We start from the raw sequence: 22,274 nt of genomic DNA, 5'->3' as shown, positions 1-22,274 counted from the left end.
GTACTGCAACACAGGGAGAATCTCGCTGCGGAGTACCAGTGTCTTCCCTTCGATGGAGAGGTCTCTGAGGCTCCATAGTCCAAACTTTTGACGCATCTTGGCCAGTCTCTCCTCCCAAGACTTCAGGGCTGCGCCCTCGGCACCAAACCAAACTCCCAAAATTTTCATGAAGTCTGTCTTGATGCCAAAGGGCATGGATGCAGAAGAAGGCAGGAACCACTTTCCGAAGAGCATTACTTCCGACTTCCCGCAGTTGACCTTTGCCCCCGAAGCTTGGCCGAAGTCCTCGCAGGTCTGGACGAGCAGGTCGATGGAGCGCTGGTTGGCACAGAACACCGTCACGTCGTCCATGTAGAGCGGGCACTTCACTTCCCGTCTGTCTGGTCCCGGTGTGGTGATTCCCCCGATCTCTGGATTCCATCTGATGCATTCGGCGAAGAGCTCTATACAGCAAACAAAAAGCAGAGGTGAGAGAGGACAGCCTTGTCTGACCCCGGAGAGGACCGGGAAGGGGTCAGTCTTCCATCCGTTCACCTGCACGGAACTACAAATGTCGTTATACATCATATCCACAACCGAACAGAACATTTCCCCAAGACCAAACCTGCGCAGGGCTCTGCACATAAACCCATGGGAGACACGGTCAAAGGCCTTTTCCCGGTCAAGACTGACCAGGGCCGCGTGCACACGGCGGTCTTTGATGTACTGGACCGTGTCCCGGACAAGCGCTAGGCTGTCCGCAATCCTGCGGCCAGGAATGCCACAAGTCTGATCCGGGTGGATTATCTGTCCGATGACAGCCTTCAACCTGTTCGCCATAACTTTGGCGAGGATCTTGTAGTCCACGTTCAAGAGAGAGATGGGACGCCAATTTTTCAAGTCACATCTCTCCCCCTTACGCTTGTACAGGATCGTGATCATCCCCTCCCTCAACGAAGGAGGCATCTTGCCCTCCACCACCATCTCCTCGTACAGCTCGAGCAGGTCCGGGCCCACGAGATCCCACAGCGCTACATAGAGCTCCGCTGGGAGACCGTCGCAGCCCGGGGTCCTGCCTCGCCTAAAGGATTTAGCGGCAGAGTGCAGTTCCTCCAACGTCAAGGGGGCGTTGGTGGCCGACAAACCTGCAGGATCAATAGCGTTAGAGATACCTGACAAGAACCTGTCGGCCGCTGCCGTGTCTGTTTCTTTGGGGGAGTAGAGTTCGGAGTAGTAGTCGCTGACCACTTCCATCACGGCCTCCTTCCCCTTCTGGAGTGTTCCAGTCTTCTCGCGCAGCTCAGACAGGGGAGTGTGTCCTGAGTGGAGTTTCCTGAAAAAGAAAGAGTTACACTTCTCACCTTTCTCCAGATGCTCCACCTTGGCATGGAAGACAATGTGCCTGGATTCTTCCTCAAAGTGCTTTTTCAAGCTCTTCTTGGTGTCCTCCAGGTCTTGCCTCACGTCCCAGCCACAGAGATGAAGGTCCTGCAGGGACTGCAGCTGACGCTGCAGCCTCCTGAGTTCCCTCCTCCTGGCACACACTTGCTGGCGTCCCCTGGCCTGAAAGAAGCTGCGCAGCTTGACTTTCACGAACTCCCACCAGTCGCTTACCTTGGGAAAGAAAGACTTCTCCCCTCGCCAGGCACCGTAGGTTTCCCTGAGCTCCTCTAGCAGTTCCTCATCGTCCAGCAGGGTGCAATTCAGCTTCCAGGAGCCTGGGCCCGGGGCAAAGCCCTCTCCCAGATCGCCTTGAAAGTGAATGGCCCTGTGGTCAGAGAAAAAGCAGGGAACCATGGAGAACCCGCGGTGCCTGACTGCCCTGGAGGTGAGCACAAAGTCAATCCTGGAGCGCACAGATCCATCGGGGCGGCTCCATGAGTAGTTCACGGAACCGCGCCCCACGGATCCCACTGCGCCTCGCAGGGAAGCCTCCGCAATCATCTCCCGGAGCAGCTTCGAGGTGGCGTCGAGTTTTGCGTACATGCTGGAGCTGCGCCCATCCTCCTCTATCGGACAGTTAAAATCACCGCCGATTACTACTGTTCTCGTTGTGACGAGTTGCGTCCGCAGGGTTTGGAAAAGTTCCAGCCGCGCGTTCTTCTCCGGGGAGGCGTACACGTTGATGAGCCTAACGGGCTCCCCCGCCCACGAACCGTCTATGACCAGAAGGCGGCCACAGACGAGCTCATGGACGGAGTCAACAGTGAAACGTCCTCCCCTGATAAGAACCGCTACCCCTGCGGACTTGCAATCGCCACCCCCAGACCAGTAGGAGGGACCGTGGGTCCACTGGGAGGACAAATGAGTGTACCTCCTCAGAGGGGGAAGTGCGCACTCCTGAAGCATGTACACATCACTCTGCTGTGTGGAAAGAAAGGTCAGCACAGTCTGCCTCCTAGACACATCCTTGATGCTCCTCACATTAATGGAAAAGATAGAGATCTCAGCCATCATGGGAAAGAGATGAAGGGGTTAGTCGGCAGGGGCTGTGCTTACCTCCCCTGGGGAGGGGGGGCGACCTCTGCGGCCTGGCCAGGGTCCTGGCTCAGTCCGATCTGGTTGAGGACCTCGTTGAGGACCTCATCGAAGTCGGTGGAGAGATCTGGCCCCGACCGGGTCAGAGCCATCTCTTCTTCCACCTCTTCCTCTTCCTCCAGTGTGTCGAGGTCCTCCCCCTCGGGGTCGGGGCCTGCGGCATTCTGGAGGACAGTAGGCCGTTTGGTGGCGGAGGAGGGTTCCTCCGCCGCCGGGCTAGCCTGCTCCTTCTTCCGCTTCCTGATCCCCGCCGCAGAGCTGCTGACGGGGGTGGCAGGGGGAAGGGGCGGGAAATCCTCCTGTGAGGACAGGTCAGGGGGGGGTGGAACCGGGCCCAGGAGGGGTGGGGCAGGGGGGCCAGGGGCAGGAGGGCCAGGGGGCGGGAGGGGCAGGGTTGCCAGGGGCGGGGGGACCAGGGTCCTGGGGGGCTGGGGTGGGGGGAGGGGGGTTCCTCTTACCTGGGTCCTTTGGGGGTTTCTGTGGTGCTGGTTTGGCGGCAGAGCCCTTGCTCAGGGCCCCAGCATACGTCCTGCTTCTCTCTGGGCAGTCCCTGTAGACGTGCTCTGACTGTCCACAGAGGTTGCAGGTTTTGGACCTCAGGCAATCCTTGGTCTCGTGACCTGCAGACCGGCAGAACCTACATGAAAGCACATGGCAATCCTTACCCTCGTGCCCCGGCTGTCCGCACCTGCGGCATGACTGAGGTTGATCCGGGTAGTGTAGGAGTCCCGCTGACGCTCCCAGGGAAAAGCACTGTTGCAGGTGTTGGAGATCTCCAGCGGGACGATCTCTCAGCAATCTGCAAAACACAGACCACTTACCAGTCCAGAAGCCGTTGGCGTCTAGTATCCGGACTGGGTCCTTCAACACGACGCAAAACCTTTGGAGGTAGGTGGCAATGTCTCTACCAGGGACGTGAGGGTTCCTCATGGACACCGTGATCCGCCTTTCGTCCCTTTGAATGGGAGAGTTCGCGATGAACTTGCGGAAGAGGGAGTCGGGTCCAGAGGTCTTCACTGCCTCCCAGTACCTTCTGCATACCTGTAGGGAAACAAAAGTTACGAAGAAAATACCTTTCATGAAGGATTGCACCGACAGGGTCTCTGCCTTGCTAAATCCTTGTTCAAGGATCATTTTCTTCCCGAAGACTTCCGGGGTCATGTCCGGGACTCTGCCTTCCACTTCTTTCAGCCGCAGCACGACTGTCTGCTTCATCCAGGGCTCCAGTGGAGGGAGACCGTCTGCAGGGCCGGAGCGATTTGAGGTGGAGGTGGAGGCGGAGGGGGCTTCTCCCGGGGTCTTGGCGGGGGCGGTGGTGGCGTTCTGTGGCTTCTTCGCGGTTTGCTTGTTCTTCCCCATCTTGTCGCAGAGGAGTTCTCAGGCGGGCTTCCCAGAGATCTTGATCGGATTCCTTCTCCTTCTTCTTCCTCGGCGGCTTCACTCTTGCTTAGCCTTTGAAAAGGCTATTGAGCGTCTACTGCCCGGAGGTAGTAACGCAGAGTGAACAAGGGGGGGAAGATCACAAACTCATTCTGTGTGGGGGCTAAGCCTCGAACCCAATAGCAGCAAGCAGGTGAAGCCAAATTTAATCGACGATCCTACCAGGCCGAGAAGAGGGTACCCCACACAGACCAAATGGCTGGGATAGATGCAAGTGGTTCTCAACGTCCTAGCTGGAAGCAGGGACACCCCTAAAGGCAAGGTCGATACTACACTTGATCTTAGCCAAAAGGCCGAGAAGCGATGTAAAAGAACTGATTTTTTGATTGAAAAGATACTTTTATTACAGAAGCATCAAAAACAACATGATACGTGTAATCGGGGTACATCTCACCCTGTACTGCGACGCAGCGCACCACATAGCAATACAGTTCCAAGCATACAATAAATACATTCAGAAATAAATACGTTCGCTCAGCGGTATGATGCCTGACGTGATGTGCAGAGGATAAATCCCCAGACCGCCACGTCATGCATGACGCCGCTTACCCCAAAAACCATAGCATCCTGATACACAGTACTAAGTCATGCAATAACCGAAAGCGAAAAAGCGAAAAACCGAAAATCACAGTTTACAATAGGCATCGGGTGTGTGGGGGGGGGGGGAAGGGAAGAAAGGGGGAAACACAGGCCCGAAGCTTTATTGAAAAGACAAAGACACGCAAGGGGGAGTAGGGGGAAGGGGGAAATCTTCAGACGTCCTCTTCCTCCTTAAAGTCCATCAAGGAATGTAAAAGAACTGATACCCAATGAATAGAAGGGGTGGGCCAGGCACAGTCAGGAAATGAGGAAGGCTCTATTTGGCTGCAGCTTTTAATGCACAATATGAGAAGCTCACAGTGTGCAGGGAAGTCAGTGTAAGCAATTTCAGTACAAAAGAGGAGCCTGTGCAACTGTGCAAAACTGAAGGTCAGGCTGGAATTAAGCTTTAAATCTTTGTCTAACTGCTTTTATAAAGTAAGTTTCCTAGCATTTACTTTATTGAAAATATTATCTACCTTCCCAAACTTGTCTTAAAATGAAGTATAATCTACTTGACTATACTGAAACATCTGGTCCCACTCACCCAAACAAATCAAGTAAAGCCTGCATTAGGTCCAGAGTAATTATGTTTCAATCTGTTTAATTCTTTTTTGAGAAAAGAACTTATACAGTCCGAGACAAAATACACAATCACTGTAACATCAGAAATAGCCAAAAAAATGACAACCATAAATGACAAAAAAAAATGACAAAACATACTTTATATTGCCCAAAGTATTGGGACGCCTGCCTTAACACGCACATGAACTTTAATGGCATCCCAGTCTTAGTACGTAGGGTTCAATATTCAGTTGGCCTACCCCTTGTTTGACCATTCTTCCAGAAGTGCATTTATGAGGTCAAGCACTGATATCGGACGAGAAGGCCTGACTTGCCGTCTCCGCTCTAATTCATCCAAAAGGTGTTCTGTTGAGGTCAGGACTCTGTGAAGGCAAGTTACGTTCCTCCACCCCAGACTTGCTCATCCATGTCTTTATGGACCTTGCTTTGTGCACTGGTGCGCAGTCATCCCCAAACGGTTCCCACAAAGTTGGGAGCTTGAAATTGTCCAAAATGTCCTGGTATGCTGATACCTTAAGAGTTCCCTTGACTGGAACTAAGGAGCCAAGCCCAACCCCTGAAAAACAACCCCACACCATACTCCCCCCTCCACCTAACTTTACACTTGGCACAGAGCAGTCAGGCAAGTACCGTTCTCCTTGCAACCACCAAACCCGAACACGTCCATCAGATTGCCAGACAGAGAAGCGTGATTCGTCACTCCAGAGAACATGTCTCCACTGCTTTAGAGTCCAGTACCAGCGTGCTTTACACCACTGCATCCGACGCTTTGCATTGCACTTGGTGATGTAAGGCTTGGATGCAGCTGCTGAGCCATAGAAACCCATTCCATGAAGCTCTCTGTTGTGCTAATCTGAAGGCCACACAAAGTTTGGAGGTCTTTAGCTATTTACTCTGCAGACAGTTGCCGACTTCTGCACACTGTGCGCTTCAGCATGCGCTAAACCCCTCTCTGTCATTTTATGTGGCCTAACACTTTGTGGCTGAGTTGTTTCCAGTTGCTTCCACTTTGTTATAATACCACTAACAGTAGGAATATTTAACAGCAAGGAAATTTCACGGATGGACTTATTGCACAGGTGGCAACCTATCATGGTACCACACTTGAATTCACTGAGCGCCTGAGAATGACCCATTCTTTCACAAATGTTTGTAGAAACAGTCTGCATGCATAGGTGCATGACTTTATACACCTGTGGCAATGGAGGTGATCGGGACACCTGAATTCAATGATTTGGAGGGGTGGCTCAATACCTTTGGCAATTTAGTGTATACAATAGCCATAAAGGCATTAACAAGAGCAGTTATGATTCACCACAGATAGAGTGGTGAATGTCCACAACAACAATGACCCTGAGTGATATATACAGTATTACTCATCAACTCAGAAGGGGTAACCTCATGAAAAGTTATAGTGTGATGTTTGTAAAAACAGTATGTCATAAAAAAAAATAACACAATTGTAAACAATAATTAACAGATGAGCTTAGACAGAAAAAATTCATGAAAGAAAAGGAAAAGAAGGTAAAAAAAAAAAGGTAGAGAGCAGTCAAGGTATTACCAATTTATCAAACTTGGTTATTGTGGAGGGTACATGTTGATTAATCATTAATCATGATCCAGTTTATTTTTTATTTAACATAGTCAAACATTATCACCAACTGGTTCCAACAAGGTTCAACAGCTATCCTGACAGCCAATATCATATGGGAAATCAAACGATTAATTTTTTAGCAAAGTCATTATCTAAATTTTGGAATAGAGCAGTCTCCTTATTTATGGTGATGTGTACCCATTACAGAGTGAATTAGATTAAATGTCCTAATCCTGATCCTTGTCACTTTGGGGCATTGCCACCAAATGCGGGCCATGGTGCCTATCTGACCACTGTTCCTGAAATAATGGGATGAAGCCATCTTAGCTATCCTAGTTGAGACCATATACCATTGCACTAATGTTTTGTAGTTAGATTCTACCCGAGCCATATTGATAGAAATTGTAGAGAGATTGTTTGTTGAGTGTAATTAAAAAATATTCTAGTTATTGACCCAAGGTGCTATAATATCTGTAAGTACCAGATGGAGCAGCCTTCCACACAGGCAGGGGGGCAGAGTTATGGATAGCCCTCAGTGCCACTCCACTGTCAGTGTAAACAAGTTAGATGGAATCTCTAGGCTAGGAAAATACAGGAATCGAGACAGGAGAAATCTATAACAGTAAGAAACTGTCGTAAGTAGATACTGGCACCACAGAAATCTGGTGCAGAGGTAAAGAGAACTCAGTGAGACACACCCCTAAAGGTTTTGTAGACACTAGGTTGATTCTAACTAGCTTTTTTCCCCCAGAGGGTGAATTTACTTTTTACTGGTACTGACTGGTTTATGCTGGTTTATTCATTTGCTTTGTATGCCCTATCAAAAAGCAGAGCAAGATAACAAACCCTTTTTAGATGTATTAATAAAAAAAATGCATAGCATTTATTCTGTGTAAGTGGGGCAAACAACAAACATTATTTCCTGTCCTGGTCGAACGTTTGTCATTGATCTAAAACATAAAGTACTCCATTTGACCACTATATGGCACTAGGTATTATCGGAATTTCTTGTAACACTTAACTCCATCTAGTGGCCAAATGCTGTATTTTCCATCTGAAATCAATGAATAACATTAGACCAGCACAAAAAAACAGCCTAATAACCTTTTTTTTTTTTTTGCCTTATTCGCACAGAACGCATGTGCACTTTAATTGGGAAAAATTCTATGCAGATTTTTTTTTTATAAATACACCTGAGTGTGTACTACCATTAACAGCAGAGAAGAGGGTAATATCCATATTAAATAACATTATCATTTGCACAGATTATGCCTACTATATATAAGTTCAAAACAATGGGATGTTTAACAGTTCAATTATTGTGGATACCCTTGAAAATCTTGTATGTTCTGAGAGCTAGAGTTTCCATTTAAATCTGGAATGCTTACACGATCTATTTTAGACTGTGGTACTAATTATTTACATCTGTCATCATTTGGCAAGGTTGTATAAATAATATAGCAAATTGTCTGGCTTAGACACTGTCAAGTTTGATAACAACTTAAAAAATCAATACATATATATGCAGGCTGTTGTACAATGGATATTTTATTGTCTGGTCTGGGACCTTTTGTCTGTCAGTTCCCACGGTATTTCCATATTATAGTCACTGTGCTGATTATAGTTATGGTATAGCTGTTTGCAGCTGTTGTTTCTTATATGACTAGGTAGTATGTCATTACATGGATCAATATAAACTATCCAGTCTTTATTCAAAAGCCTGTATTTTGTATTGTTATATCAAGAATATATTTGATTAGAAATGTAGTTATGCAATGTCAGTTATGCACAGTGTTTCAAAATATAAATTTTAGAGTGTGAAATAAGTGACATCGCTATAAAGAATTGTTAACCAAATAAACCAGTCTGGTTAGGCTTCATGAACACAGGCATATTAAAATACCTCTGGCAGAAAAATCCAGTGTCACAAAATGCTCATTTTGGCATGTAATTATATATGTTTACAGAGGATTTCCCCCCTTCCTGACCAGGTCATTTTTTGCGATACAGTGTTGCGTTACTTTGACAATTGCACGGTCATGCAAAACTGCACCCAAATTAAATTTATGTTCTTTTACCACAAACAGAGCTTTCTTTCAGTGGTGTTTGATCGTCTCTGCATTTTTAATTTTTTGCGGTATAAACAAAAAAAAGACTGACAATGTTGAGTAAAAAACAATATTTTTGACTTTTTGCTATCAACAGGACAATTTTCAACTTTCAGCGCTGTCGCACTTTGAATGACAATTGCATGGTCATGCAACACTGTACCCATGTGGAATTTTTTTTTATTTTTTTGAGAAAAAAACAATATTTTTGACTTTTTGCTATTAAATATGTCCAGTAAAAAAAATTTTAAAATAAAATTTCATCATAAATTTAGGCCAAAATGTATTCTGCGACATGTCTTTACTAAAAACATCCCAATACGTGTAAATTAATTGGTTTACGTGAAAGTTATAGTGTATACAAATGGCTGTATATATACTAGAATTTTTTTTTTAATACTAGTAATGGTGGCAATCAGCAACTGCGGGACTGCAGCAAACTGCAGCGGGTATTCTGACACTGCGGGGGGAACTGACTAACTGTCACTGACATCCCCAGTGACACTAATACAGTGATGAGTGCTAAAAACGCAACCTGCTGCAGGAAAAAAGACCCCGACCCTTTCCAAAAAAACGCACCAGTAGAAAACGCAGACTTGTGAACATGACCCATAGGAAACCATGTTAAATTTACTGTAGAGCATTTTTGGAAAACTGAAAACACAGTGGATAACGCATAGGTGTGAACCAGACCTTATACGCCTATGTGCATAAGTTATGCCAGTAAACTCCTCTCTGAATGTAATATCAAAATAAGCCGAGCTCAACCCCTTTACCAATTCCACAAATGACAAGTGCCAGTGCTCTGTGGCCTCTCGTCCATCCAGTAACATAGCATGGTAGAAAAGGTCGGCAACATGGCAGGCTCTTCCAAAAAATGTTTTAAATATCTGTGGCTAAGGCCAGTGTGGCTGAAACAAGCTATCCAGTCTGCTGTTGTATCTTAGCATGACGTGCTAATAAATTGTCATATATTTGGAAGATCATACTGTGTTGCTCACCCTCCCTGAATGTAGAATTGGGGCATTTTTTTGCCCCTCAACACTGCCTAAAAATACAAACTTAATGATTATAAGCACAAAGTCATCTATGGCTAAGACCAGAGTGGCTGAAACGCGTTAGCCGGTCTGTTGTTGGATCATAACCTGAAGTGCCAATAAATTGTCATATACTTGGGACATCCTGCATTGATGCTGACCCTCTCTGAATGTAGAATTGGAGGGCATTTGTTTTTTTGCCTCTGAACACTGCCTAAAATACAAACCTAATGATCATAAGCACCTAGTCAGCTATGGCTAAGGTTATAGTTATCTATGGCTAAGGCCAGTGTGACTGAATTGTGCTAGCCTGCCTGTTGTTCTGTTGTTGGATCATAACATGATGTGCTAATAAATTGTTGTTGGCACTACTTGCCTAGAGCTTGCTTGATCTCCCTGTGCCTGTGTGGCTTTCCTCCGGGTACTCCGATTCCCTCCCACACTCCAAAGACATGCTGGCAGATTAATTGGCTCCTGTCTAAATCGGCTCTAGTATGTGTATGTATGAATGAGATTTAGGGACCTAAGAGTGTAAGCTCCTTGAGGGCAGGGACTGATATGAATGAAATATAAGCTCGAAAGAGTAGGGCCCTCTTACCCCTCGTACGTTGTTTGTTACTGTTGTACTGTGCCATGTATTGTCCCCCCCCTATTGTACAGCGCTGAGCAAACCCTTTGGCGCTATATAAACTCGATGTAATAATAATAAATATATATATATACCGTATTTTTTGCTCCATAAGACGCACTTTTTTCCCCCCAAAAAAAGGGGGAAAATGTCAGTGCGTCTTATGGAGCGAATATGGAGCGGCCGGTCCGGTATTTCCACTGTCGCTGTGTCAGAATACCGGGCCGGCCGCTCAGCTCTACAGCGGGACCTTATAGAGATGACTGCTGACCTTTGGGGAGGGAGGGGGAGCGGGTACCTGAATTTGACAGGTACCCGCTCCCACTTCCGTGGAGTTGTTCTTTCATCTTACCCGTTCTTCTATCCAAGCGGCCCGGTCTTCCCGGCTTCTGTAGTGTGGGCATGACAGCCGGGTGCCAAGTGCGCATGCGCAAGAAGCGGTGCTTTTTGTGAATGGTAAGGCGACACCTGGGACACATGACAGATCCCAGAAGCCGCCGGACCAATCACAAAGCGCAAGTGCTTCTTGCTCATGCGCACTGGGCACCCGGCTGTCATGCCGAGCGCCAATACAGAAGCCGGGAAGACAGCGCGCGGCTGGATAGAGGAACAGGTAAGATGAAAGAACAACAAGTGGGAGCGGGTATCTGTTAAATTCAGGTACCCGCTCCCCCCCCTCCCCAAAGGTCAGCAGTCATCCACTGTACTATCCAAAGTCTCTGGTCATCCCTGTGCTGTCCGCAGTCTCTGGTCATCCCTGTGCTGTCCGCAGTCTCTGGTCATCCCTGTACTGTGTCCGCAGTCTCTGGTCATCTCCTGTACTGTCCGCAGTCTCTGGTCATCCCTGTGCTGTCCGCAGTCTCTGGTCATCCCTGTGCTGTCCGCAGTCTCTGGTCATCCCTGTGCTGTCCGCAGTCTCTGGTCATCTCTGTGCTGTCCGCAGTCTCTGGTCATCCCTGTACTGTGTCCGCAGTCTCTGGTCATCCCTGTACTGTGTCCGCAGTCTCTGGTCATCCCCTGTACTGTGTCCACAGTCTCTGGTCATCCCCTGTACTGTGTCTGCAGTCTCTGGTCATCTCCTGTACTGTGTCCGCAGTCTCTGGTCATCTCCTGTACTATGTCCGCAGTCTCTGGTCATCTCCTGTACTGTGTCCGCAGTCTCTGGTCATCTCCTGTACTATGTCTGCAGTCCATTAGTTCAAATTTTTTTTTCCTGTTTTCTGCCTCTAAAACCTAGGTGCGTCTTATGGTCAGGTGCGTCTTATGGAGCGAAAAATACGGTATATATATATATATATATATATATATATATATATATATATATATTGATTGATAGATATAAAGTGCTGCGTAAATTGACAGCACTGTATAAGCACTTGTAATAAATAAATATTTGGAAGATCATACCGTGTTGCTTACCGTCTCTGAATGTAGAATTGGGGCATTTTTAGGCACTGCCTAAAAGTACAAACTTAAAGATTATAATCAAATAGTCACCTATGACTAAGACCAGAGTGGCTGAAACGCGTTAGCCTGTCTGTTGTTGGATCTTAACCTGATGTGCCAATAAATTGTCATATATTTGGAAGATCCTGCTGTGTTGCTCACCTTCTTTGAATGTAGAATTGGGGGCATTGCTTTTTTTTTGCCCCTGAACACTGCCAAAAAATACAGGGGTTAGACAAAAAAATGGAAACACTACATGATTTGCAGGTGTGAAAATGATGACATGTTTTGTGTTGAAGTGATGTAACATTCTTTTGCTTCCGCTTTTGTGATGAGGCACCTAGCTAACAGATGGTAATCCTCACTTTAGTCATTCACTACATACTCTGCTAGTAATATGGAGTCATGTCAGAGCTTTCTGAGCTTCAAAGAGGGCAAATTGTTGGTGCCCGCTTAGCTGGTGCCTCTGTGACTGAAGTTGCCATTTTATTTGCCATGTTGCGGGTGAAGCGCCACCCCGCAGGGGTCGCTGGAAGATGACTGTCCCCAAAGGTTGTCCTGACCTTGCAAGCCTCCCGACACCTCTGACACCCTGGGTTTGGACATCGTTCACAAAAGATCAAAATTGCAAAGACTCCAAACTGTAGCAAAGCAACTAAATATTTACTAAGGATTCTTAAGTCCACAGACAGAAAGGAATGTGATACAGATATCTTTCAATGCAAAACTTTTAGTCTTCATGCGTATTGAACACAGATATCCAATGTAAAGGAAATCACAGTGAATCAAACAGTGATAACCAATAGGCCCTGAAAAACCCTATGACCCCAGGTATAATAGGAAAGAGAGACATTTCTGTTTCAAACTGCTCCCCTAAAATTCTGATGCCACAGGCCCAGAAAATAACAGCACAACTTATAAGAACTCAATATGTGAACAATGCAATAAGTTAGTTCTAAGTAAGAGTTCCCCATAATGTGCACAGATGTAATACACTGAGTCCTTTATGTGGGAAGGGAGAGAAGAGGAGAGAAGTCTTGGTGGTGTGGGTGTTCAGAATCTTCAGCTATCTCAACAATGGCCCAGAGGGATTGTTGTGCAATGGCGACCAGCAATAGTGGATAGCAAAGTATGCATATGTAAAGTGTTTCCTGTTAGAAACGTTTGTGTATAAAGATGGGGTAAAGGGGTCTCCATGCAATGTCTTTTGTAAAATGTACACAGTGTGGACTTCTTCCCACTCACCAATCCTGATGATGCCAAGGCTCAAGGGAATGGGATGTCCCACAACAGGCTCTTGAAGAATCTGTAACCAGTAAAGGGTGCCGGACTGTGCTCTTGGCAAAGCTGGGATTCAGCTGGGTCTGCAACTGTGATGGTGAGAGTAACCCCCCGCCAATCACTCTGCTGACAGGGAGGTGGTGATGGTGGATATGCCTGCAGATATATGGCTCACTCGCTGAAGACTCTCTACTCTGTCCAGGCCGAGGTGCCTGCTCACATTCTCCATAGCGACCAGGCCCCTCATCTCAACTGAAGGTCATGGTCAAAAGGGAGTGATCTTTTCCCTGGGCCAGGCTATTTATGTCCTCTCCCAGCATTTTTCTTTCTCCAGCTGGCTGAAACTTGTAGTTTGCAACACTGGCTCCATGTAAAACCAGGCTATCTGGACTACAGGTCCCATGATCCCTTGCTCTTAGTAGTGGTCTCTCTCTCTCTCTCTGTTTCCAGGAAATGATGTCACAATGGCTAGGCTGAACACTAGAGGGAAACAAACTCAAGGCAGTCTTTGTTAAAGAATGTCCCACAATGACACGGGCAGAATAGCCAGCACCTGGTTACACAAGGTACAATATCAAAGGTTATGAAAGGTTATGAAACATACATGTATCATTACCCCTTAGGAGTCGCTGAAATATTTTCAGGCTCCCTGTCGTTCTGCACTGGTTTCTGAAAGCCCAACCCCTGCTGACACCACAGTATTCTCTTAACCAGTGTAAATTACCACCAGAAAGTAGACTCTCACACAGACTGGAGTGAACTGATATAATGTATATTTCAAACCGCAATGTAAGCTTAAACAGCACAAAGTAATATAGGTAAGTATATTAGCAATTGTCACTCAGAAAAGAAACAACACATACAGCAGAATCTCAATCAGTGTTAGCAGGCCTGCTTTTTAGAAGCTAACCCAATACCTGCAATCTGAGGTGCTTCTAGTCCTTAGTGAGCAAGGAAAGCTACTGAAGGTTTAACTAGCTCACTTTGGGTCCTCAGAATCTGATAGTAACATTTAAATCTGAGATTGAAAAGAGTCCTTTGACCAGGGTAGTTAATGTCCCTTTAAATGTAATGTACAGCGCTGAGTGAACTGTTGGCGCTTTATAAATACTGTATAATAATAATAATAATAATAATAATAATAAATGCAGTGAGGAATTCTCTGCACGTTTGTTGGTACACAAGTAGGATGAGATGAAGGTGAAAGTCCCTCAAAGGATTAATTCAAGGAAATGAAGACAGAAGAACAAGTACCATCCCTTTAAGTGGCACTTGACGTGGATGGTGTCCCTTTAATGCACTGAGCAGGCTACAAATTCTGGGCAGAAAGGTGTCAGAAGTTGGTAGAAGCACTTGCTGGCAAAAGGGCAAGTTCACTCTGGACTGCAGATCGCCTAAAGGTAAGTAGAGTAGGTGATAGTCTGATAGATTAGGGTAGGGCGTTCCAGAGATAAGGGAGCTAGAGAGTAGGAGGTCTTGCGAGGAGCGGAGTATAAGGTTTGGGTGATATTTAGAGATAAGATCAGATATGTAAATTGGGGCAGTGTTGTGGATGGCTTTGAATGTCAATGTTCACTCATTTGGCTGGTGTCTGGGACTCTCTCACCTGTTCGGTGGCTTCCAGCAGGTCCTAGTTGCCTCTCTCTCTCGGCGGATGGGGGTTCTGTCTGGTCACTGAGCTCCGGGTAACCTGCCGGCAGACTGTCTCGCTGAACAGGGTAACAAGGCTGGCGGTCAGTGACTCTTCCTTGCCTCTCCTCTCTCTAGCTCTGCGGCTTGGTCGGGTTCTCTGGCAGTCAGCACAACTCTCTATCTACTTCAGCTCTCTGCCCTCTCACTTCCTGTCCAGTCTCCCGGGCTTCTGTATATAAATGCACCTGCCCACACGTCGGCTCCTCTGGAAAATGTAGTCCTGTGGTGCACTGCTCCTCAGCAGAGTCCTGTGGTTCAGCATACAAGGTCCATGGGGCTGTTCTACAGAAAGTGAGTGCCACTGAACTGCAGGACAATGCAATCTTGTGTTTCTATTAACATCCTGCAACTTACATTATAGCAGAGTGATAAGCATAAGAGAGGTCGACATGGTCATCTGTTCGAAAGAAACAAAAGGACATTGCGCAGGATTGTGACCTGGAATAAGAAAACAATTGTAAAAGTGATTGCAGAACTCAATCTCAGTCCCATGTCTTCCATTAGGAGAAATGCGCAGACACTGTCAGGTTTATTCAATAAAACCGTGCAGACAGCAGTGATGAACTGCCTAGTGCAATAACTCACAGCAACCAGATTTCCATTTACTCTAATCAGTAAGACGTTATTGATAGACAGGTTTTCTCTATATTGCTTTACCTCACAAAATAAGACCACATGTTAGTGAATATACAAACTTCTCTTCTAGATTTCGTCCAATATGACTTTTTAAGCCATGGCCTGCAATAAAGTTTTCTTAATGATTTCCTTTTAAAATACAGCCCATTGAAGCCTTACTCCTTACATCTTAATTCAACAGATTAGTAGGACATTAAGGCTGTCATATAATATGAGGAAAAGTATCAGGCTGGTACAGATAACATGCTATTGAAAGTAATGACACCCATCTGTTTGCAGGGCCTTTTTTTATTGTGAGAAAGATTTTCAGAAAAATATTAGTTTGGGATCTCAGACTGAAGGCTCATTATCGTCTGTCAAAAGATAATTTTAATTTTACAAATAGAATAAAAACAGATACACTTATTTAGCAGTGAAAGTAATTGGCTTCACTAGCAAGTTTTGCAGAATGTGAGAGGACCTGTGCAAAAACACTTCTGACTGCTGGCACAGGTAGATCCTTGGAATATTGTTTTATCATGAACACTTAAGGGATCTATTTGCATAGCCATCCATCCAGCAAATCTACATGTACATTCGTTCTGTGCGAATTGGACAATTAGCATGAGCAGTAGTAAAATACTGCATTATGGCCACTACATGGAGCCGAGGAACACAGGAAATACATACCTTTTTGTATCAAGAGACACAGTTCTAGAGAATTATAATAAATAATACTTAGAGGGAATTAGCAAAGAAATATAACCAACGGTTTTGCACTTATTTAACCACTTGACCTACAGAAGGTTTAGTTCCCTTTATGAACAGGGCATTTTTTGCTATTCAGCACTATGCTATTTTACCTGGCAATTGCTTGGTCATGTAACACTGTACCAAAATGAAATTTATATAATTTTTTACGCAAATAGAGCTTTTTTAGTGGTATTTAATCACCGCTGGGTTTTTAATTGTTATTATATAAACAAAAAAGATCAAAAAGATCAAGATGAAAAAATAATTTTGAAAACAAAAACCCCAATATATATGTTATAAAACATATCCAATAAAAATATCTAAATTTGGCCTAAATTCTTTATATATTCAGATTTGGTAAACAAAACAACAAAAAACAGTAAGTGTATAATAATTTATTTGTGTGAAAGTTATAGCATCTACAAACTACGGATATATACCTGAATTTACAGAGCTATGACTATATACCTATAAAGGGAATGATCAGCAACATATTGTGGGACTGTGATAGTGTGGTGGGCAATCTAGCTCTAATGGACCCTGTCTGGAAGGTACACTATCTGATTAACTGACAGTGACATCAGATATCAGATACTGTACACGGTCACTGTACTAATGACTCTGGCTGGGAAGGGGTTAACATCAAGGTGCAATCAAAGGGTTAACTGTGTGCCTAACAAGTTTAATGTGTGTAATACAGTAGGTATAGAAAAGAATCACCACCCTTAAAATAATCACATTTTGTTGCTTTGCAGACTGAAATGAAGACAGGCACATTTTTTGTTTTATCCAGCTGTATTTACTCAGTGCAACTTATAGTATACAAGTGAAAGATATAACACCAACATGTCAGAATTTTTTTTTTAAAGAATCAAAGAAAGAATCACCCCCTTAAGTCAGTATTTCAGTATTTTGTTGAACCACCTTTTGCTTTAATTACAGCTTTTAGTCTGTTGGGATATGTCTCTACTAACTTTGCACATCTAGAATTTCCAATATTTGCCCACTTTGCAGAATTTCTCAAGATCAGTTAAATTTGATGGTGACCATTTGTGGACTGCAGTCTTCAAGTCATTCCACAGATTTTCAATGATGTTTAAGTCTGGGCTCTGACTAGGCCATGCAAAGACATTAACATTTTTCTCCTTCAACCACTGTATGGTCATTTTTGCTGTGTGCTTTGGATCACTCATGTTAGAAGGTAAACCTTCTTCCCATTGACAACTTTCTGGCAGAGGACAGCAGATTTTACTCAAGAATTTGACGGTATTTTGCCCCATCCATTTTTCCTTCTATTATGACAAGAACTCCAGTCCGTGCTGCAGAGAAACACCCTCAGGATATTATCACCTCCATGCTTTACTGTAGGAATGGTGTTATTTGGATGGTGAGTTGTATTGGATTTCCAGCAGCCATATTGTTTAGTGTTGAGGCCAAATAATTCAATTTTAGTCTCATCTGAACATAACACCTTTTTCCATGTGGCCTCAGAATCTTCAAGGTGCGTTTTGGCAAAGCTCATTCAAGACTGCATGTGGCCTTTCTTGAGGCGTGGCTTTCTCTTGCAACCCTCCCATACAAGCAATACAATTTGTGATTTTATTGTCACATACACATAATGAACACTCTTTGTCATACATTCCTGCAGCTGCTTCAGAGTTGCTGTAGGCTTCTTGGTAGCCTCTCTGACCAGTTTCCTCCTGGCTCTTTCATCCAGTTTGGTGAGATGTCCTGATCCGGGGGGGGGGGGTTCTGTGTTGTAGCAAATACCTCCCACTTCTTAATAATATTCTTCACTGTGTTTCTAGGCATTGATAAAGTCTTTTATATTTTTTTGTATCCATCTCCTGGCTTGTTTCTGTCCACAATTTTATCCCAGAGGTCTTTTGACAGTGCCTTGCCACCCATAGTTGATTGTTTGCTTCAGTTGCACTACAGGGACTGAAATGCTCCAGGGATGCTCTTTTCATGTTGAGCTAATCAAAATCACCACAGTTGGTCACAGTTGAAAGTCAAATGGCTTTGTGTGCCATTGAGAAGGTGATTAGCTACACCTGATTGAGTTTACATGTCATTTTTAGGGGGAGGGGGTTATCCTTTTTCCAACTTAGTGATTCTGTTTTGATTTTTTTTGTATTTGTTTCAGACATGTTGGTGTTATATCTTTCACTTTGATGTTATAAGTTGTAAGTTGATAAGTTATAAGTTGATGTTATAAGAGTAAACACAGCTGGATAAAACAAAAACTGTTTCATTTCAGGCTGCAAAGCAACAAATTGTGATTCTTTTAAAGGGTGGTGATTCTTACCTATACTCACTGTATGTGCTGATTTTACTTACAGATCTGGCTGTTTTTTCTCCCTGCTTTGTACGGAGAAGAAACAGCCAGATCACTGATCTGTGTACAGAGCCCTGTGTGTTTGTAAATGTCTACAGCCATAAATCATTGACCTGCTGACAAAATCCCTAGTGACAGTGTGATTTAGCAGCAGTCCTGAACCCAGAACAGGCTGGATGACGTACATGTACATGATCTAGCTTGCCCGTATCGCCCACAGTAAATGTACTGTGGCCGGGCGGCAAGCTGTTAATTACATATTTACATGGAGTTCCTTAAAACCCATAGGTGCTTTTTTGGCATATTCAGGTCCAGAAATGGCACTAGCAAGTTACATTGACAGTACTAGTGACATTTGGCCCTGGCAGGAATCCTAAAGCACCCCTTATTGCATCTTCTGCAACTTTTGAAAAGGGAATGCCTTCTTAATTACAATTGATGTGTCTCTAATGTACCCGATTCCTCCAGCAAGGATTGGTGAGATGATATGACATCTGGTTGTGCAACCTGAAGATATCTAATATCTAAATGGCCACTGTTAGAGATAGAGACTATAGAAAAACTCAGGTTCTAGTAAAGTTGTTATAGTTTTTAAAGACAGACCTGTTTGAAACTATAAGTTATGCTCAGTAACAATTCTCATTTCAGTCTCATTTTCTGACGTTGAGTAGACTTCTAATATACATATTAGCTGATCTTCAAAACAAGGCATCCATAGTAATTTACAGTCTATCCGCATCCTTGGGATTTTCAGGAGTCAGTGGTAGCCATATGTGCATGTGCCAGCTGCCAGCATTTCATCCCCATGATTGATTCATGAAGCACAGGAAGGAGAACTCCCGTTGGTCTATAGGTGTAGATCATTTTTTGAGTGTCCACACTCAGGTCCCAAATTTAATTAATAATAATTAATTTATTATTATAATTAATTAATTGAATTTTAAGAATAATTTACTGTCTGTCCACATTGTTGATATCATCAGGAGTCAGTGGTAGCCATATGTCCATGTGCCAGCTACAAACACTTCATCCCCATGATTGATGCATGAAGCACAGGAAGGAGAAATCCAATAGATCCATAGATATAGATCATTTTTGAGTGTCCACACACAGGTCCTAATTTTTTGAATTGTTTCAAATGTGTATGATGGGTAGATGTGCAGTATATTGACCCAATAAACAAGTTGCTTTTTTCACAGAAATGCATATTGACATTCTGACAGATCACTGTCTTTTATGTTATATGAAAATAGTGCATAGCAGAGTTCTCATTTAGCTAAAATGAAAAAAAAAAATGGCAAGTAGCACTCCTGATGGAAAAAAATACACATAGTTAAAGTAGTTGTCAATTTAGCCTCATCAGCAGAAGACCTTATAACCTGCAACTAGATTAATACTCTGCGTCAGTCATCAACATAATAAGCTGTGTGAGTTATAGCTAACGATAATATGTAAGAAGAGAATTGAATTCATTTTAATTCCATTTAAATTAATAAATAAATGTAATGAGATTGCCAACTTCACCTTCTATGGTAAAATAAATTTTATGTGGCATTTACTGTGAGCGTTCATGTGAGCCATCATCGGTTTCCTAATCCTAACAATAAAAATTCTCAGTAATCTATACAGTAGTAGAAGAATATAGCCCAAACTGTTTCCCAACATTAGGAAGAATCTTTTGGGGGTCCCAAATGTTTTAAATATTTTAGTGGAAATGTTCGGGTCCCAAAACCATGGCAACAAGGGAACTGGGCTCTTAAAAAAGGATGAATAGGCACTCAGAGTCTTGTTTTTAATAAAGCAAAGCACCACTCTGTAGAATAAATACAACTCAAGACAACATAACAGAGGCAAAGGGAGTGTGATTTTTTTTGTGCACAATACAAGGGTTCTATCTTACCTGAATGTCACCCAGCCCAGATATTCCACCATGCAACTTATAGACAGTTTCTAAGTGTCAGGACCTGGATCACCTGCTGATTGCACTGTGGTTCCTGGAGCGGAAGATCGTAGTTTCAGTGTCTACCAATGGGTGTCTCTCAGCAGTCAGCAGATCCCAGTAATCCGTTTCTACCTGATGCTGGCTGCTGGGAGGGCATTTAATCCTTTTGCGTCGGTGTTTGCCTGATAGCCAGATTATGCTTGTTGACTTATCCTGAGCCCTGAGTCATGAGCCTGCCCTGTATCTGTATATTGTACCCTGCTGCCTTGTACCTTCTCCTTTTGTTCCTGATTCCCCTTCCTTTCTTTTGCCTCTATTTTACCCTGTTAATCCATGCTCTCCTTTTGTCTGTATATATTGCTATATAGTTAGTTTGTAAGTTATATTTTTATTCACTTTGTTAGGTTGCTAGTTATTTTGTCACTTGGTTTATGGTGCACGTATAGCTTCACATTTGCTGTGCATTCTGTTTGCTGGTGTTTGGATGTGTTTTGTTTATCTGTTAATAAACTTGTGTAGCACCCTCCTAGTTAGTTAGGGGAGCTCTAATTCAGTTGTTAGCTAGGAACGCTGAGTAGCAGCCTGGGTGTGATAGCTAGCTGGGACAAATTTGCAGGCTCTGCAGACCGGCCCTCTTGCATTTCCCACTGTTCCAGAACTTTGGAGAAAGGTCCAGAAATAGTGGGTAGACTTTAGGAGTGGCTGGTCTATACTTTTAAAGGACCCTTGCCAATCCCCAACAGGAGACTTGACAAGGGGCCAGAACAGCCATTAAGAGTAACTGAGTCTGCTCAGCTGCAGGAGAGTTGGAGGAGAGTTCGGGTGGAAGACAGAGAGGATGTGAGACTGGAGGCAGGAGCCTGTGAGGGGGTCCAGATGGAGAGGGGCTCACCTACAGGCAGAGTATATCGGTAGGAGGAAACCTTGGGATTTCACCAGCCCCCTGAGAGAAGACCACCTGTGAGGCAGGAAAGGAGTGGCCCAGCTAAAAGGCCTCGTAAGTAGATCTGGACCCCCTGGGTCAGATGGGTGAAGGAGCACTCTGGTGAGAAACCAGATTAGCCACTACCTGGGACTGTCTTATTTCTTAAAGTGACAGACACTGGATCTCATGCTTAGGGATTCCTCTAGGTAGCCAGATAGAGGAGTGTTTGGGACCTGGGGTGGTACTAGAGGAGATGCTGGATAGCTCTGCAAAAGAGACTGTTGCTTTAAACACTTGTACAAAGTTCAGGAAGTTGTGCTCAGCTCCTCAGTTCTTTTGTGCATCCAGTACACCGCTTACCCTATCCAAGTTCTAAATCCCCAAATAAAACATCAAAACAAGTTTAAGGACTGGTTACTGACTCCTGAATGCAAGTTTGTGAAAATGCTTGTTGCCTGGCTATGCAGAACTATAGGGGGACCGAAAACTTCAGCAACTCCTAATGGGGTGGAGCTACACTTGCTTAAATCATATATAGTCTGACCTCAGTTTCTTAAGTGTAGCTAAGCAGATCTGGCCACCCCTGCTGTTGGTATCCTTGACACGAAGGTATCACTCATAATCTATATGACTTTTTGATCACAATTTATAAGACCAATGTGAATGGACTAATCTATAAAGTACTTGGATGTCCTATTGAATTTTGATTGAATTAAAGCTGCAACCAGAATGAACTGTTAGCTATCATACAACAGTTTATAAACCATGTTAATGAACACTTGATATTGGATTTG

The 22,274-nt window shown here is 44.2% G+C and overlaps 1 protein-coding gene and 1 pseudogene across 4 annotated transcripts in view; one reads left to right on the top strand and one right to left on the bottom strand.

The window, feature by feature from the left end:
* Nucleotides 1-22,274, top strand: part of CDH24 (cadherin 24) — a 119,367-nt gene that overhangs the window by 17,011 nt on the left and 80,082 nt on the right. The window lies entirely within an intron of this gene.
* On the bottom strand, nt 4,170-4,262 carry LOC149461512 (U2 spliceosomal RNA; annotated as a pseudogene).

This window comes from Staurois parvus, unplaced genomic scaffold, assembly GCF_062004578.1.
Source record: "Staurois parvus isolate SC_StPar_1 unplaced genomic scaffold, SC_StPar_1.0 ptg000199l, whole genome shotgun sequence".
In the NCBI taxonomy this organism is placed as follows: Eukaryota; Metazoa; Chordata; class Amphibia; order Anura; family Ranidae; genus Staurois; species Staurois parvus.
This window is presented reverse-complemented; position numbering and strand designations above follow the sequence as displayed.